Source organism: Chlorocebus sabaeus, chromosome 9, assembly GCF_047675955.1.
Source record: "Chlorocebus sabaeus isolate Y175 chromosome 9, mChlSab1.0.hap1, whole genome shotgun sequence".
NCBI lineage: Eukaryota > Metazoa > Chordata > Mammalia > Primates > Cercopithecidae > Chlorocebus > Chlorocebus sabaeus.
In genome coordinates this window covers 46,444,892-46,460,047 of record NC_132912.1, presented here as the reverse complement: position 1 = coordinate 46,460,047, position 15,156 = coordinate 46,444,892, and positions in this window count along the sequence as shown.

Here is a 15,156-nt window from a genome sequence, read left to right as displayed (position 1 = left end):
GGTGCGACCCGGCGGACTCAGAGAAGGGCGCCCCGCCTCCAGGCTCTCCGCGGAGCGCATGCTGCGCCATTTCTCAGAGGCGGGAGGCGCAGTGGGAGCGCGGCCTCTGCTGGGGCTGGAGGCGGGAGGCGGGGAAGAGCTGAGCAGGGGAAGAGTGGCAGAATAGCCTTTTTCAACATCCTGGGGTAGTAGAGAGGGTAGGGTCGAGGAAGGGCAGTTTGTGATTCCCCCCACCAGTGCTGTTCCAACCCTTGGAAACCGGAAACTGGCTCCGGCCGCCTTTCAGAGACCTGGGGCTGGTGGCCCTTGCATCCCTTACACAGCAGAACTCTTTTAAGAGGTGGGGCTGACAGTCGGCGAGTGAGTAGCGGGGAGGAACTGGAGCCCCAAAGAATCCAATTTTCCCCCAAAGAAATGATGGAAATGATGCGCGTAAACACATTTACCCCTAGTAGCGAGCAGCAACTAGACCTGAGAAGGGGTTCTGGGTGAGGCTGGATATGGGCTCAGTGGGGAAGTTCTCTGTTCTCGCCCCATCCCTCGCTGCCTTTTGAGGTCTGGCCTGCACCTAGGCGCAGAGGGATGGAGGAAGGGAAGCCCATGGGCCCTTGAGGATGAAGAGCCTGGGAACCTGGGCACAGGGCGCCCCTGAGCCAGCCGCTCCTTTGCCTGCTGTGTGCAGAACCCCGCCCTCTTGCCTGGCTGAGCTCAGGGCTGAGTAAGTGATCTGCACATCACTGCAGATATGAAGTCAAAGTGAAGTCACCCTCACAGGCAGGAGGAGGAACTGCCAAGACAGAGGCTGACTTGCACTCAGCCAACCATGACGTCCAGACCTGGCTTGCTGAGGGGTAAGTGGCCGGGGCACAGGCCTGGCAGCCGAGGAGAGCCACTCTGGGCCACTGGACTCCGGCTGCCTGCCACACCCTTCCAGTTTATGGAGCTGGAGTTGGCCACAAGGGGCTCCCTTGGGTGCAGATAGGTTCCATCTCTGGTGCCAGTGGCTACCCAGGCTGCACACTCAGGCCTGTGCCCAGGGAAGGGACCTGATAGGTAAGGAGGGGCTGGGGGCATCTTTTGGCTACAAACAAGCTCCTGTGATTGCCTCCTAGGTGAATGAAGAGGGAAGTGGGTAGGCTTAAATAGCCCCACCCCCACACCTCCCAGGGACCATCCTGGCCAGCCCTTGGCTGACATTGATGTCTGGCTGGGCTCTGTGTGGCCATCTTAAGGAGCCATCTGGGCTTGTGCTCCTGCCTACCCTACCTTAGACCTTTCCACCCTCTCGCTCCACCCTCACCCTTGGGGGTCCTGAGTGAACACCTGACACCATGAAAGGGTGTCATTTACTCCTTAGAAAAAGGTCTGGGGGGCCCTCGCAGGATACACCTGTGTTCCCATACATGGACACACACGCACACAGATGCATGCCTCCCTGACACGTGCACGCCCAGGGATCTGACCAAAGGGTCGCTCAGCAGAGGACAGAGGTGAGGCCCAGAGCCGGCTGGTCTCAGGGACTGCGGGGAGAGGAGATTCAGCCCTGCCTGGGTGTAGGCTCAGTATCCAGAACATCAGGCAGCAGGAAAGAGCTCCTCGCCCAGCAGAGGGGAAGTGAGGCCACCCCCTGAGGTCTCACAAGGGGAGGTGGAGGCCGGGTGAAGTGCAAGGCAGATGTGCCGGTCTTTGGGTGCCCAGGAGGCCTGGCCCTGACTTCTTTCAGTCCATGGGGTGGGGAGGGCCTGCAGGGGGCTCTGCCCCTTAGTCATCTCTCTGAGCCTCAGTTTCCCCAGCTATAAACATCTCCCTCTCAGAAGAAGGGGTGAAGATAGAAAGAGGGGTGCATGTGAGGGTAGAGCCCAGTGCCCGACAAACAGGAAGCCGTTAGTAAGTTGCAGTCATTGGGCCTCCCTGGGCCTGGGCTCGGGCACCCTGGCCACACCGTCCTGCTGAGGGCCACGGGCTCTCTGGGAGCTGGAAGAGGGCACATCAAAATGTGGTCGGTGCTCCCTGTCCCTGCCCGCAGGTCCCCTTGGAGAATCTTTAGGACAGCTTTTATGAAGACACACATCCTGGGTCCCCCGCTCCCTAAAAATCCATGTAAAAAGAGAAGTTCAGGGGCCAGGCTAAGGGCTCACACCTGTGATCCCAGTACTTTGGGAGGCCAAGGCAGGAAGATCACTTGAGGCCAGGAGTTCGAGACCAGCCTGGGCAGCAGAGTGAGACTCTATCTCTAAAAAAAAAAAAAAAAATCTCCAGGAGGTTCTGCTGCAGGCATCTGCTTGGAGTGATTAGACCTGAATTTGAATTTTGCCATTCATAGTTGTGTGACATTGCATACTTTACTCCTCAGCCTCAGTTTTGCCATCTCTCAAATGGGGACTGAAATAGTGTCCCTCCCTGGTGACTGTGAGGAGATGGTATTTTCAAGACTCTGCCCCAGTGCAGGGTAAGATGCTTAGTGGGTGGGCAGCTCACACCATCTCCCTGCAGCATGTGATAACTTGGAGGTCATTCATTGCTTCTGAGCAGGTGAAGATTACCTGGAGCTCCTCAGGTCTGACTCCAAAGCACTAAAACGCAGCACAGGGAAGGGAGGGAGGAGGGCAAGCCCATCATGGGCCATGCCTGTGTAGGTTTGCCTGGCAGGAGGCGGGCAGGATGCTCTGTGTCCTCTGACCCAGGTGACGTGGGGGTCTCTGCCTGCACTGAGAAGCATGGTCGGAGTGAGGCTGAGTGCAGTGACAGGAAACTGGCTCTGGGGGTGTCTAATGACTTGCAGGTAGGGGGAAACACATTCAAGAGTGCAGCTCAGTCCTGGTGACACTGGAAGGCTGGGTGGCATTCCTAGAACTGCTGACCGAGGCCTCTCAGAGTGGATGTGGGCAGGGGTCCAGGTCCCTCCCATGGGCAGTGTGACATGGTGGTTGGGAGCACAGACTCTGAGGCTGGCTATGTGCACTGTTAGCAAAGTGGTCGGTGCCTCAATTTCCCCATCTGCCTGCCACTGCCCTCTGCTCCCCCATCGGGCTGTTGAGGTGAGGGGCAGGTCTACTGCTCCCCATGGTTTGCCTCCCTGGCCTTGCTGTTGGTGCCCTCCAGGGCAGCTGCGAGGAGGAAGCCAGTGACCACCAGCTGGCTCTTAGGGCACCCAGAAGGGCCGCTCAGCCAGCCCACCACGTGCCAGATATGCTGTTTCCGTGAGCATGCTCACAGAACACCTGGCCTGGGCTCGCAGGGTGTGGCTGTGCAGGACAGGCTTTACCTAACCGTGCAAGTCCTGCCTGCCTGTGGTCCTCAGGTGCCCTCAGGGGTGTTTGTAGAAGAGCCCTCAGCCTGGCCTGGGAGAAGACCCCTTTTGCATCCTCCCTGGGGCCTGATTAGGAGCCGGGTGCCTGAACAGAAGCAACAGGGGCCTACATATCCATCAGAAACCCTGGGGGGGGTTCAGGGAAAGCCCACCTCCTCCCACCAGCCTGCCCACGTACTCCCACTGACCTATCATTATCACTTTGCCGACCTCACTTTTCCATGCCCCCACACTTCGTTCTCTTCTGAATTTCTTTCCCTCGTCCTCCTTTCTTCTTCCCCCTCTACCCCTCTTCTCCTCCCCTTCCCTTGGAGGAATCTCCATCCTTTTTGCCCAGCACCAGAGCCAGGCTAGCCACACCACTCAGCAGCTTCTGTGGTGCTCTCTGGGCCTCGGTGTCATCCTCTGTGACATGAGAGCAGTAACATGGGCACTGACTTGAGGGTAAAGCCCAATGATGCATCAGTGGGCTCAGCAGACAGTGGCGGTGTTTCCTGCTCCTCTGCCAGGGTTTTCTCTCCTACAGGAGGCTGTCTAGGTGTGGCCTGGGGCAGTAGCATGGTGGGAAGGCTGCAGGGGGCTCTGAGTGTGTCTTTGCTCTGTCTCTTGTCCCTGTGTCCTTGGCGGGTTACCGAGAGTCTCCGTGCCTCAGTAGGAAGGCAGAGCTCCTTCTCCCTTAAGTTCCCTGGGGATGGAGCCAGTCAGTCTGCACAGAGCCCTCAGCCCAGGGACCCTTGCCATCAACATGAGCTGCCGCTATCATCAGCCTCTATCCTGTCAGCTGTAGGAGCTGAGGCCATGAGGCCCAAGCAGCCACTGAACGGTGCTAGGGTGGCACAGAAAGCCAGGGGACCCTGGACCCAAACAGTTCAGACTTCCCACCTGCACAGGTGCACGTGCATGCTGTGTTGGGCTGGTGGTCAACAAGACTAGCTTGCCAGAGCACACACCTGTCTTTTGCATCCTGGCTTGGCCACAGGCTTTGAACCCTCCCCATGCAACCCGAAGCCTTCTCAGTGCTGGAGGGACCCAAGACCCCAGAGCCGTATTTGCCGCAGAGGACCACTTATCTGACCTTGAATTACACATTCAGGAGTGGTGGGTTGATTAATGTCTGCACCCACCCAGCCTCCTGGGCCATTGGCTTACACCCAGCCCGAGGGGCTCAGAGGCCGGCCGGTTCATGGACAGGACCTCAGGCCTGTTGGTGCCTTGCTTGGTGCATCCTCTGGAGAAGGCATCCTGGCTCCAAGCAACATGGAGAGTGGGGAACTCGAGTCAGCCGTCCAGCAGATACGGGCTGAATGCTTTTTAGACAAAACATCTCCCAAGGCAGTTTCATAATCTGCCTTGTAATGCAGATTTAGGCAACTTTTTACGAATGCACTTTTTAAAATAGGCCTTAATGGATCTTTGCAGTAGTTACAGTCCATTGTGTAAATGCAAGCAGAAGGCTTTTTGAAAACATGTATTATTGATCAGAAAGGCAGCAGCAATTAGAAGCCAGTGTGTCGTATTGTTCAATACACACTTCCTATACAGCCCTGCCGTGCCCACTCATAACTTTCTGACAAATTATCTTGTCACTAGGAAGCCCTTTCTTTTCCTTTTTGCTTCTGTGAGTGAAAGAGCGCCTCCTGATTCGTTATTAGCTGGAGGTAAGCTCAATGAAAAATTAAGCTCACTTTTGCCATTGCAAAACCTATTTACAACTTCTCCTTGGGCTTCTAAACTACAACGAGATCTGAGCTGGAGGGGCCACAGAGGGGCCGCAAAGGAGCCACTTCGAAGGAGGAACTCTGGCATCCAAGGCCACCATGAGCTGTCATTCAGCGGGGTTCCAGGGAGGAAGTGTGCCCCCGCCAGCTCCCAGTGTCCTCAGCAGCATTGCTCCTCTTCAGTCGCCAAACCTAAAATGACCACTGAGGATGAAGTCGGGATTTGTTTTTTGCTCCAACACTGGTAGGAGAATCTGTCTTTCCCTCAGTCTGCACAATTGCCCTTCGTTCTTCTTGAAAAGCGCACTTATTTATTTGACAGACATCTCCTGGGCCCTTGCTGTATTCCCGGCACCATTTTTGGAAACAGAGACGTAACAGTGAAGAAAACCAAGTCCCTCAATTCCCCGTGCATCTAGGGAACAATCCCCCAAACTCAAGACATGTGTGCAGGGATCCAAGGCAGAAGAGACGTAGGTGGTGGTTGTCAGGCCTGGGCGGCCCTGGGAGCTGACCTTGGGCAAAGAGGATGGTGCTGGGGTGCAGTGCTGCCCTGGAGACACCGGGAGGTGGTGGGAGGCCAGCCAGCCTTGGCTTCCCCACAGTGCCCCAGCAGAGACAGGCAGGCGTTCACCCTCTCAGGAGAGTATCCTCGCAGCAGCCTCTGGCTGGCTTCCCTGGAAGTTGCAGCGTGCCCTCCATCCTCTGAGAGGGGTCCTGCCCGCAGGACTTGCAGAGGCTCACTTTGGCCCAGGAGGTCTTTTGGAGCCAAAAAACCCTGTGGTGCTTTGGGATGCTGACAAACAGGAAGCCAGTGACTGAATGCCCCAGTGGTGTCTGCAGGCTGCCGTGGGCTCATGATGGAGGTGGCTGCGGCTCTGGCGAGGTGTGTATCTGCCAGGGTCCTCCAGGCCTGTGGGTGCCCGGGGGAGCCTGCCTTGCTCCACACTCAGGAGCTTCTGTGAGCTGCAGGGACAGGAGGGAACTGTAAGCTGCCTGCAGGCCACCCTCCTTTCCTGTATCCTGCTTGCCCTTGGGTGTGGGGCGCAGAGTGCAGGTTGTGCGTGATTTCCAGCCCCTGTGTCTGCAGAGGCTGCAGGCACTTGATACTTGCTCAGGTACTGCAGAGGGCCCAGGTGCTTGGTACCCCTTCCGGCTCTCCTGCAGGCCTTTGTTGCTTTGCAAGCCCTGGGGCTGGCTGCAGGCAGAGCCCCCAGGACTTCCCGTCCAGCCCCTGCAACACCCTATGCTGCTACCTGAGCTGAGGCCTGCCCAGGGCTTCCCGCCATGCCGGACCCCTCATACAGACCAGAGAGGCCCCTCCCTGCTGGCTCTGTCTGTCCAGGGGAAGGTTCTGTGACGATGACCATGTTGAACTTTGTGCTGCCCGAGCACTTAAAATGTGGCTAGTGCGACTGAGGAACTGAATATTTAATTTTATTGAATTTAAAATAATGTAAAATTAAATAGCCACATGTGGCTAGGATACTTATTGAGCAATGCAGCTCTAAAAAACATTTCCATAGCCTCTCCTTGGGGCACCTGGGGAAGATGGAATCCTGCCACCCACCTCCCTACTGGAAGGACAGCAGAGAAGCAGCCAGCTGGGTAGTGCCTGGATTATCCCGGGGACCACTGCTCTTGCAGTGTTCCCTCTGTGCCCTGGCTTCCAGGCAGCTTGAAAATGCACAGCCCTGAGGAGATGGGGAGCACTGCAGGGGTACACCCTGGGCACCCCCTGTCTGGAGAGTCTGCTGCTTTCCTCCAGGCCCAGTCCCAGGAGTTCCTTCCTACAGCAGGCAGGGCTAGGAGCACAGACACAGCTCAGCCTTGGCAGAGCCCTGCCCTCAGGGGCCTCTTTGGAAAGGGGCTGATGAGCTACTGCATATTAAGAGGCTGATGAAGAGCTGTCAGGGGACTCTCTATGCAGCCTGAGTCCCAGGCGTGATCACCGAATGCTGGGACCTCAGCATCCAGCCCTCTCTCCTCTGCCCCAGACTCCCCATCCCTCAGACTCAGGTGTTCCCTGCCCTGGACCCCCACCGGCCTGGGAGGCTCTTCCTGGCTCCTCCCAGCCCCTCTGTTGTCCAACTCCTACTTATCACTCAGAAGTCACCTCTTCCCACCCTACTTAGATGCTCGGCACTGGCACTGCGTGGAGCCTAGCATGCCCTCCGCCCTAGCTGTGCTGCATTTCCCTGTCGCCTGAGGGAGGCCTTGCAATGTCTGTGGCCCCAGGCTCCCTACATCACTCTTCACTGTTTTCTGTTCCTTGGTCTGTCTCGTGTGTCCAGTCTGCCTGAGTGGGTTCAGGTGTGTTGACTGCTGAACTCCCAGCATCTAGGGCAGCTGGGGACCTGGTGAGGATTCCTAGCTGCTGTTCAAATGTCTACCAGGAGAATGCCCTCTGCGTGGGGAGGACAGCCTGGGTCCAGCCAGGAGCGTGTTCAGCCAGCAGATGGGGAGTGCAGGGGTCTGCTGGGAGCATCTGTCCGCTGCCCTACTCTCTGCAGCCCCTCGATGCATGCTCACCTGCTCCTCCAAGCCCCTTCTTCCTGGCCGGCCTGGCTCCGCGCCGATCGAAGCCATCTATAAACATCAGGGGAAGGAGCTATGCGACCAGGGACTTGAGCTGAAAACAACTCGCAGGGAGAGAACAAAGCGCCCAAATAAATCACCCGGGGCCCGACATTTGGAGCGTTTGCGTTGGAGACCAAACACAGATGCCCTTTAGATAAATACATTTTTGAGAAGCGTTCCGCAGGAGAACTTTATGACTTTAATAGGTTTTTGGTGTCAGACAAGCATCAGGAAGTGTTTTGTAGAGAGAGTTTCTCTAAAAAGCACAGAAAACATTCTTCTCCCTCTGGCCCTTTAAGCATAAGGATATGATGATCCCAGCAAGGGGAGGGGCTTCCTTTTCCAGGTTCCCTTGGGATTTGCCCAGGGCTGGGATTGCTCAGCTGAGAATGTTCTGGAAGGTTTGGAAGACCTCAGTGCTCCAGGCCAGCAGGGGGTGGGGGATCAGGGATGGGGGGGTCTCTCCGGAACCTGATTTAGAAGCTTACAAGCATCCTGCTTACGCAGAGCAACTCCCCTCCCCTCCCAGCTGTGCCCCGCCCAGATCCCCAGATGAGCCTGGGCCTGCTGTCCTAGGGGATAAGAAGGGCTCTGCGTGGAGGACATTGGTCCTGCTGAGGCTTCCAGAGGTTGGCAATTTTCTGTAGATTGGATACTCTACAAAGTTCCCCAGGATGAAGCCCAGGAGTGCGGAGCTGAGCTCACCGTGGGCTCTGAGCCAGAGAGAGGAGACACTAGGAGAAGGTCAGATGCAATCTTGTCTGGAAGCTTCTCCTTCTGGCTTAGAGATGGGCCCCCACCCTGCTGCCCACCCATCCATCCTGGGCCCTGCCCAGGGTCCTGTAGCCCCCCTCTGCCCTGCTCAGGCTTGGATACCAAGCGGCCGCTGGTGGGGCTGACTCCATCCTACCTGAGCTGCTCTACTCTCAGCCTCCCAGCCCCAGGATGGGGCTGAGCTGTGAAGGTGTGGGTGCCCTCCTGGAATTGCAGTCCCAATTGCAACTCATCTTCTAGTGAGGCTGACGTCTAAGCACTCTACACCAGATCATCTGTGCTGTGGCTTGGGACCACTTTGAGTGGGAGGTCCTAGGGCCAGGCTGGGCTGACTGCAGGCTTGTTTTCCAGGCCCGGTGGGTATGGGCGGGGTCGCAGGGAGCCCAGGCAGAAGGGTTGTGTCATGGTCCCAGGACCTGGCTCACAGAAAACACACTGGCAGAAACAAGAATTGAGAGGCAGCCCAGGTGGATTCCCTGGTGCTGGGGGCTCCGAGGGCACAGGCAGGCCTCCTCCTGGCAGGGCTGTGGATGGGGAGTGGGAGAGAAGGGACGGGTGTCTGCGCTGTTTTCCAGGACCCCCCCGAAGGCTGCAGAAAGGTTCCAGGCCTCCATGTTGATAGCAGAAGTGGCGAGGCAGCTCACCCTCCGCCCTGCTGATTTCTGTGCACATTTGGGGCCACGTTTTCAACAGCTCCAGCGCTGGAGCCAAGAGACAGTTGGCCTCAGGTTTCCACCTCAGTGGGTATCCTGCCTCCCTGGGCCTGGCCCTCAGGGCGTGTCTCAGACCCTCACTCACCCAGCCCTGCACTCACGGGGACCTAGGCATCCTCCTGGATGGGAGGTGGTGCACACGGGGTCGGGACGGGGTCAGGACGGGGTTGTTGTGAACAGCCTCCCTGGCTGATTCGTCCTAGGCTGTATATGAGGGGTAAGTGTGGAGAGGCCCACATTGGGAAGGGAAATGTTGCCCCCATCCTTCTTCTCCTAGGGGCCCAAACTCACCTCTTCAGCCCCTGAGACTCGCCCAGAACCTCATCAGGAGACCACCTAACGGAAGGATGAGAATAGTTGGAGGATTTTCTGAAGTCTTTCTCTTGCCTCATAGTTTATTTCCTTGCAGAATCCAGCCCTTCAGATGCAGCTGATGTCTTAGCCACCACACACAGCAACCTTTTCTGTCTTCACAGTTGTGTCTCTGAAGCAACTTCCAACTAAATAAAAGCAGCTCCGTAAAGGACGCGTCATTGAGGCTCTCGTGACCTGTGCCAGGTGGGAGGAAGCGACCTCTGCTCTATTTCCCAGCCCTGATACCCAACCTGGCATGGAGGGTAGCTGTTGCCTGGTTACCCATTTGCATTTGTAATTTATCAGCTTTCTCCAAACCATAAAGGTTTGGGTTTTAGTCATGCATATCTGGCCCCTGGAAGAAAGGCTGAATGAGATCCCTCAGGGAGGTAAAGCTTTGGTCCCTGAATCATCTTTTCTAGACAAAGAGGCAGCCCTCTTTTTTTGGGGGGGTGAGAACAGCTGGTGGAGATCCTCCCTACCACGTAGGCAAGTGGGCAGCCCAGGACTGGCCCCTCCAATTCACTCAGGATCACAACACCCCCAGGTGGCAGCTACGTCCCTATCTTATAGGTGAGCTAACTGAGGCTCCAGCTCAGGTGTTTCTTCTCTGGGGCCCTCAAGCCACCCTGCTCATGGTTCCCAAGTGCCAGTGGAGGCTGGTCACCAGGCGGATGTGGGGTGTGGGCCGGGGTGTACACTTGCCATGAGCTCCCAGTGGCTGAGATGCTGCTGGCTCCACATTTGGGCCGACACTTGGGATCCACTGCTCTCAGTCCTGTAGGATGGGAGAGGGACAGGTGAGGGTCTCAGAGCGGAGGCACTCCCCCACCTACTGACAGCATGTCCAGCTTGGTCAGGCATCCTCAGCGCTGCCAAGCCCCTCCTTCCATCCTTCCCGTGTTTCCTCTCTGTTCCCAGCCTCAGTGCCCTGGACTTATGCCCCTGGCCCTGGCCTCACTGGTCAGCGGGGAAGGACGCTTCTAGAACACACCACACAACACTCTGCAGAGACTTGGGTTTGCAGACAGCTCTTAGCCTTCTGACACTCATTTTTTCAGCTGGACTCCTCATGCAAGGCCCAGAGCCCTTGGAAGCCACCCATCCAGTGCCTCTGCCACCCCAGCAAAAAGGGTGGTCATTTCTGTGATCTAGGCCTGGATCCCACCCAAGATATCCATGACCCTGTACAGTACTGAGTGTCAGGGAATCTACAGCAAATGCATTTCCTTCACCTGCAAAATGGCTGCAGCGACAGTCCCACCTCACTCCTAGTTGGGGCATGGATTCTGTGAGATGTGGGAGGGGAGGCCCCAGCACAGAGCAAGGGCTGATGAGCTGGGGGTGGTCACTTGCTGAAGGCTCACTCAGAGCCTGTGTGAGGCCAAAGCTGGGCCTGGGAGGCTGGGAGGAGAGGGAGGATGAGGGACGACTAGGGGGCCCTGCCTCTTTAGTTGAGGCTCCCAGGCAGCTGCAGACCCCACTCCCAAGTGACGGCGGCGCTGGCAGTGACTCCAGCCGGCCTGTGCATTGTTATTTCCAGACTGAGTCTTTGGAGCAAAGAAATTTTCCTTCTTTAATGAAAACCTTGCAGCCAGGGAAACCCCCGACTAAATGACTGATACTCAACAGATACGCACTTCTCAGAAATGTCTCCTAGTCAATGAAGAAGAGATAATAGTCAGTGGAATAAAAATTAATCTGGCCACTATAGGAATTAATATAAAAACATCAGATGCAGGACTTATAAGGGATGCCACCTCCACCTAACCCTTCCTGGGTTAAATACCCCAGGGATGCTGATTTACATTCTGTGCTGCAGGTCTCTGCCACCATAATCAATAGGAATGAGAAATGGGGCCAGCTGGGCCTGCCCGTCCATGCGGGCTGGAGGGGAGTGTTCGGGGGGCGGGGAGGCTGCTGGGAGCAGGGGCCCATCTGGGCTGTCCCATCCCCTCCCTCTTCCACCCTGGTGAGCTCCAGGCCTGCAGCAGAAGGATTTCCAGAGGCCTGGCCCAGGGCACCTCTCATCAAGCTTCTCCAGGGAAGGAGAGGGCAGGTAAGGGTGGGGCAGGGTAGGGCTGGCTGGTCAGGTGCTGCCTGAGGCCCATGCAGTGGGGACCTCTCCCGGGGCCTGGGCTTGGAGATGCTCATGGCATTGATAGTCTGGGATCAAGGCCTCCGAGGGCCGCCCACCCACTGAAGGTGTGGGTGGGAAGCAAGAGTGTGTTCCAGCCTCTCCTTGCTTGTAGGCAGCTATCCCCTCCCCATGTCTCTCCTCATGGTCTCCCCTCTGTGTGACCCACCGCCATTGTGGCTCCGTGAGAATGATGGGCCCACACTCCCCACTTCGGTGAAGCTCGCCTGAGCCACTGTTCACTCTGCCATCCCCAGTCTAGGTGCTGCAGATGCCTTCAAGGAGTTATAAGTCCAAGCCCTTGCTGGCCATGCCTGAGCTGCCTCTCTGCTTTCCCCTGCTGGGAGCGTCAAGTCTCCTAGCAGCTGCAGGGCTGCAAGAGCAGCAAGTTTCCTGCCCTCCTCTTTAGGAGCTGTGCTTGCTCAACTCTGCCCCATCCTGTGCACACACCACATGGGGCAGAAGGTGGATGGGGGGGCCGTGTGGTAGTTGAGCTGTGCCACCCGTCCCTCCACCTGGAGGCCCTGTGGGAGACCGGTGAGGGGAGGACAGTGTGTTTATCCCCTACCCGCTCCTAGCAAGGCCCCAGTGCCCCCCACCCCCACACCCAAATCCCTCTTTCTCAGCCAGGTTTGGAGGTCCAGCATCATTCGCTGAGCTCCTGATGGGTCAGCCTCTCTCCAGGCCTGTGGGTTCCCCATGCTGCCCACACCTCTGCCCCTACAGGAAACCCCAGTCCCTGTCCCCTCCATGTGCCCTCTGCTTCTGCTGGACCCTGGTCATACAGCTCCCAGCAAAACCCCCGCAGGGCTAGCTGGTGTGGGGAGGCTCAGTCCTTTGTCCCTGATGATGGCAGAACCAGCCCTTCCCAGTGCTTCTCTGCTGCTGCCTCCTTTGTGTGCCCTGCTCTGAGCAGCCTGGGTGACTCCCGTACCCACCGCCCACTCTGGACTGACCCAGGAAAGGCCCCACTTCCCAGGCTGGAGTGCTAAGCCCCAGGACCTTAAAATGTGACTATATTTGGAGCTAAGTTTATTAAAGAGGTAATCAAAGTCAGATGAGGTCATTAGGGTGGGCCCTGATCCAGTGTGACTGGTGTCCTTATAAAAGGGAAATTTGGCCACCAATAGACACACAGAGAGGAGACCATGAAGAGAGACATGGGAAGATGCAACTGTCTACAAGTAAGGACAGGCTGGAATAGACCCTTCCCTAGCACCCTCAGGGGGCCGGTGGCCCTTGGAGGCCTTGATTCCAGACTTCCAGCCCTGGAACTGGGGGGCAGTAAACTTAGCCACCTGGTCTGTGGTCCTTCCTTACAGCAGCCCCAGCAACTCGTGTACATTGCAAAGGAATTCACTCTAGGGAATGCAAAGCACTGTTTGTTTTTGTTTGTTTGTTTTCTCAGGGAAGTTGGTGTCTTAGGTTTTTTTTGTTGTTTAGTTTGTTTTGTTATGGCTTCATGAATCAGAATTTATTTACTAACGAACAGAGGTTGAGAGGAAGCTGCTGACTGGTGGGAAGGTGGCCTGGTGCTGTCTTGGTGGTGGCCTGGTGCTGTCTTGGCAGTGGCCTTGGTAGAGGCTGGTCCAGAGGTTGCTGGGATAGAGGGGTGTGGGCTGTGACCTGGGAGGGGAGCTGCAGCCCTCATCTCCAACCGAGGACCCCAAGAACCATGGCATGGTGGGAACTGCACTCTGTCCTCCCCCTGTTGCTGTCCTGGCGATGTTTTCAGTTCCCATGGATGGCAGGGTGGTTGATCAGGAAGCCCATGGGGGCCCAGGGCACAACAACCTCCAGCCAGAGACTGGGGCACGGGCTTGTCCTCCCACATGGTCACAGGTCAATACTGCCTTAATAAAAAGGGCATACATATTTTAAATAAAACCAAAGACGGCTCATCTAATGAAACCCATCACAGAGGATCCCAGCGTATTGCTTAATGCCTGGGGACCCATGCTGCTCAGGGCCAGGCTCTGCTCTCATGCTGTCCCGTTACTGCTGCTTTTAGAGTGGAGATCTAGAAAGGGCCATTTCTCTACAGGACAGTGCACAGCTTGCCACAGATCCACAAGAAGGATTCGGAGACCTCACAGCCTTTGGAAAAATGACCTAATATCTAATTCTGAAGACTAATACATTTTGGTACTATGAAAACATCTCCCATTAAGTAGAAAACCCCAGACAGGGCTTCCAGTCTGCGACACTTTCCCTCTCACAGACCCTGGTGACCACGGATCCATGACTCCTGCAGCCGTGAATGTGGCTCTGAGTCCTGCCCCCAGGCCCGAGGAGCTGCTCTCGACCCATCGGAGCCCGCCGAGCATGCAGAACCATCACTGCAGATGGGCTCTAGCCCTCTGCCCGCCTAGGATCTGCACCAGTGATCTGCACACAGAAGACCCAGGGAAGGCTGGGAATCACCTAGGGTGTGTTCTCCCTGTCTAGTGCTGAATGAGAAGCCACCCCCAAGCTGAGTATCCTAAAGCAACACCATTGTTTGCCTTACTCCTGAGTCTGCGATCCGGGCAGCGCTCGGTGCAGTAGCTTGTCTCTGCTCAGCTCTGACTCGTTTAGGGCAGGCGGCTTGCGGGCTGGGGCTGGCAACATTGAGGTCCCTCATGCAGCTGGTGGCTGGTGGCTGTTGTTGACTGTCGGTTGACTAACAGCTCCCTTGCTGGAGCTGTGGGCCGGGACTGCTGGGCTTCCTTACAATGTGGTGGCCAGAGTCATGTGACTGTCTGTAACCCATCGTCCTAAGTCACCTAAAACCCTCTCTCCTCTTCATCTCAGCAGTCGTGAAGGCACCCCTGGTTTCAAGGAGAGGGGAAATAGACTCTGCCTCTCAATGAGTGGCCAGATCCTGGAGGAGCTCAGAAATACTGCTGTGGCTGTTTCTGGACCATGAGATCTGCAACCTGCTGTGCCGTGGGCTAGAGGTCAGACCTACCAGGGAGTCTGGGCCCAGGGGTCAGGTTCCAAAGATGGTTCACCACCAGGAGTTAGGGACAAAGTCCAGAATGCCTCTTCACTACATGGACGTGATCATGTGGCACTGCCCCACCGGGACGTCAGTGTCTGCTCTGGCCCTCATTAGCACAACGAGACCAGACCCAGACACATCTCAGGGGCCTCGGTTCCCACTGCCTGCAATGCCAGGACACGCTGATCTGTGAATCCTTGGAATCTCCTTCAGGAAATGACGCACTCAAAGGGAGGATTTGTCATCCTGGGGCATTGTATACATCTCATCCAACTTTCAGACAAGCTGTAATTCTGTGAGTAACGGCTTGGCAGTGAGGTGATGTCATCAGGGCAGACGCTTTGGTGGAGAGGGATGTGTGGCCTGGACACAGCCACCTCCCCCATGGAGCCCCCAGAGCTCACCTACCTCAGGAAAGTCAGGGCAGTCAGCTCCTGCCAGCCAGGATGTTCAGCTGGGAGCTGGAGGCAAGGGCATCCATTGGGCTTGGACTTCTATACCTGTGACACCTGTGCAAGTGATGGACTCCCCGAGCCAGGGTCCCCAGCACCCCCACGAGGAGGAGCCTGAGAGTGAAGGATGGCTGC